This window comes from Schistocerca cancellata, chromosome 1, assembly GCF_023864275.1.
Source record: "Schistocerca cancellata isolate TAMUIC-IGC-003103 chromosome 1, iqSchCanc2.1, whole genome shotgun sequence".
NCBI lineage: Eukaryota > Metazoa > Arthropoda > Insecta > Orthoptera > Acrididae > Schistocerca > Schistocerca cancellata.
In genome coordinates this window covers 950216901-950220916 of record NC_064626.1, presented here as the reverse complement: position 1 = coordinate 950220916, position 4016 = coordinate 950216901, and the positions used below count along the sequence as shown (strand labels likewise).

General features: G+C 44.8%; 1 non-coding gene across 1 annotated transcript; it reads left to right on the top strand.

The window, feature by feature from the left end:
• The first annotated feature begins 1081 nt into the window (after positions 1-1081).
• On the top strand, positions 1082-1156 carry Trnas-gga (transfer RNA serine (anticodon GGA)). The gene has a single exon. It is a non-coding gene; the product is annotated as a tRNA-Ser (tRNA).
• Positions 1157-4016: the final 2860 nt, after the last annotated feature.

Below are 4016 nucleotides of genomic sequence, written 5' to 3'. Positions count from 1 at the left end.
GGCGTGTAGCCTCTCATTCTTGCACCAGTGCCAGTCGGAGCTCCTGAAGTGTCCTAGCGGTGTGAAGACGTGGAGTGATACGTAGGCCGAGAGCTTCCCAGACGTGCTCGATGAGGTATAGGTCTGGAGAACAGGCAGGCTATTCCATTAGCATGATATCTTGTGTTTCAAGGTATTCTTCCATGATGGCAGCTTGGTGCCGCCGTGCGTTATCATCCATCAGGAGGAAGGTGGGACCCACTGCACCCCTGAAAAGGCGAACATACTGGTGCAAAATGACGTCCCGATACACCTGACCTGTTACAGTTCCTCTGTCAAAGACATGCAGCGGTGTACGTGCATTAATCCTAATCCCACCCCACACCATCAAACCACGACCTACATAGAGGTTCCTTTCAAGGACATTAAGGTGTGTGAAATCTTATGGGACTTAACTGCTAAGGTCATGAGTCTCTAAGCTTACACACTAATTAACCTAAATTATCCGAGGGACAAACACACGTACTCATGCCTGAGGGAGGACTCGAATCTTCGCCGGGAACAGCCGCACTGTCCATGACTGGACATTAAGGGGTTATTATCTGGTTCCTGCTTCAAGCCAGATGAAAACCCGGCGAAAATCACTGTTCGGACTTTAACTGGACTCTTCCGTGAACATAACCTGGGACCACTGTTCCAATGACCATGTACTGCGATCTTGACACCAGGCTTTACGAACTCTCCTGTGACCAGGGGTCAGTGGGTCAGTGGAATGAACCTTTCAGGTCTCCGGGCGAATAACCTATGTCTGGAGCAGTTGGTAGAGTACTTGCCCGCGAAAGGCAAAGGTCCCTAGTTCGAGTCTCGATCCGGCACACAGTTTTAATCTGCCAGGAAGTTTCATATCAGCGCACACTCTGCTGCAGAATGAAAATCTCATTCTGGAAACATTCCCCAGGCTGTGGCTAAGCCATGTCTCCGCAATATCCTTTCTTTCAGGAGTGCTAGTTCTGCAAGGTTCGCAGGAGAGCTTCTGTAAATTTGGAAGGTAGGAGACGAGGTACTGGCAGAAGTAAAGCTGTGAGGACGGGGCGTGAGTCGTGGTTGGGTAGCTCAGTTGGTAGAGCACTTGCCCGGGAAAGGCAAAGGTCCCGAGTTCGATTCTCGGTCCGGCACACAGTTTTAATCTGCCAGGAAGTTTCAAACCATGTCTTTTTAGTCGTCTGTAGGCTGTGTGTCTGGAGACAACTGTTCCAGTGGCTGCAGTAAGGTCACGAACAAGGCTACCTGCAGTACTCCGTGACCGTCTGCGGGCACTGATGGTGAGATATCGGTCTTCTTGTGGTGTTGTACACTGTGGACGTCCCGTACTGTAGCGCCTGGACACGTTTCCTGTCTGCTGGAATCGTTGCCATAATCTTGAGATCACACTTTGTGGCAGACGGAAGACCCGTTCTACGACCTGCTGTGTTTGACCACCCTCCAGTCGCCTTAGTATTCCACCCCTCATAACGTCATCAATATGTGTTATCTGAGCCATTTTCAACACGCAGTCACCATTAGCACGTCTGAAAACGTCTGCACACTTACTCGCTGCACCGTACTATAATATGCACCAATACACCTCTGCGTATGTGGACTGCTGCGACGACCGCAGGTCAAATGCACAGCATGGTCATACCCCGAGGTGATGTAAACCTGCAAACCGCCCAACAGAGCGTTGTTTCACCATGTATAAGCATTATCCTTAATTTATGAGTGTGAGTGTAGAAACGACTTTTGGGATATTGCTGGACAGATGAAAAGAAGCTCCGAGTCTTTGAACCAGTGACATGCCACTCAGTGCGCAGATCGTATAGAAAAACTGTTTAAGAATGTAAGGAGCACGGGTATTGGTTCACAGGAACTTTTTCACAGAGACACTGCGAGCGCAGTGCTGAAAAGAAGCTCCGTTATTGGCTGATGAAAGAGCGAGGGACGACATTTTACAAGGAAACTGATAGGAAAAAATTCTCTGGTTAACAAAGCTAAATACATTCCTGATAAGGGGACCTGTACTCTCAGAGACGCATTTTTAGTGGTGAGAGCTCGCAAGAAATAAAATCCAGTCAACCAGGGCTAGCTCGTAACGAAAAACGCGGTAAAGCGAGGTTTCCTTGACGAACGCCGTCGCGTTGTAAGTCAGATTTCATCAGAGACTTCAGTAAGACACTTCGTCAGAGACTTGCCCTTGTCGGCTCGCCGTGCTGCCCCGCAGCTCTTCGACTTCAATGACGTATACAGTTAAGGTCGGAGACGCTGCCGCAGATTGAGGCCGTAGCATTTCTGCCACCAACAGCCACAATATAGTGAGACGCAGCTGGAGTCATATTGGTTGACAACTTTAATATCTTAGAGTTTCCTTCTAACATATCTCGTAAGTCACTAAAGGTTTCCTTCGAAATTCCACTACAGGTACTAGTAGTATCTTCCACAAATCTATGTGTTACCTTCGGCAGTTCTATCCTTTGCACATTACCAGGTGCAGATATTGATAGCGACCACAACTTACTTAAAGCAGAAATAGAAATAAGAATGAAAAAACTGAAGAAGGCGACCATGGTGAAGAAGTGGGATTTAGAGAAGATAAGATCCAACAAAGGACAAATTAAAGAAATGCTGTCTCGGGACTTTCTAAACACATTACGAGACAAAGAAGCACTTGATAATGCCAACGAGTACTGGAATATGCTGAAAGAAGGAATCATTAAAGCAGGACAGCAAAATATAGGATATGTAAAAGGGAAAAGGTCAAAAAAACATGGGTCACACAAGAAATGATTTCCAAGATGGAGGAGAGAAGAAAATTGAGAAACAAGAACACTGAAGATGCAAGGAAGATATACCGAAGGTTAAATGATGAACTGCGAAGAGAAACAGAGCAGGCTAGGAAACAATGGCTAAAAGAGGCATGTGATGAAATTGAAGAACTGGACAGGAAGGGAAGATACGACTTACTATACAACAGAGTAAAGACTATGACATGGGAACAAAACAGAGCAGGAAGTGCTACTATGGAAATTTTGAGTAAAGACGAAGAGGTAGTGTACAAAGATCGTGACGATGTCCTCCAGAGATGGGAAGAATATATAAAAGAGCTATATGACACAAATAGCAAACCAGAAACTCTGGAACTTGAATCACACAACAGTGTAAGTGATGACGAGAAAGGACCGACCATCATAATGGAAGAAGTAAGGTCTGCCATAGCTGCAATGAAAAATGGCAAAACGGTAGGTACAGATACAATACCGGGAGAAATACTAAAATGCTTGAACCACGATGGAATAAGAGAAATATTGAGGTTATGTAATAAAATATATGACAGTGGAGAATGGCCTGAGGACTTACTGACAAGAGTAATGATTCCATTACCGAAAAAACAAGGAATCAAGAAATGCGGTGAGCACAGGACAATCAGCCTCATTTCACATGCAGTCAAAGTGATGTTAAGAATAATTAATAAAAGACTTTAAAAAGTAATGGAGGAGAATCTTGGCGAGGAGCAGTTTGGCTTTAGACGGAATACGGGCACCAGAGATGCAACAGGGCTCCTACGAATCTTGGGAGAAAGGTTTATTGAAAAAGGAAGAGACCTATATATGTGCTTCATCGATCTAGAAAAGGCATTTTACAATGTGGTTTGGGACAAGCTGGCAACTATAATGAGGGAAAAGAGAGTGGACTGGAAAACCAGAAGACTTATAAACTCATTATATCGTAATCAAAAAGTTTCAGTTAAAGTGAGAGGAGAAAGTACAAACTGGATCAGACTAGGAAAAGGAGTGAGACAAGGATGCTGTTTATCACCTACTCTTTTCAACCTCTGCTTGGAAAATATGATTGACCAATGCTCATTAGATGAGAAATTGGAGGAAGAAGAGTAGGGTGTTTGAGATTTGCTGATGACATGGTCCTTCTAGCCACAGGGGAAAAAGAATTACAGGATTTGGTGGACACCATTGCAACTAACGGAAAAAATATGGAATGAAAATTAA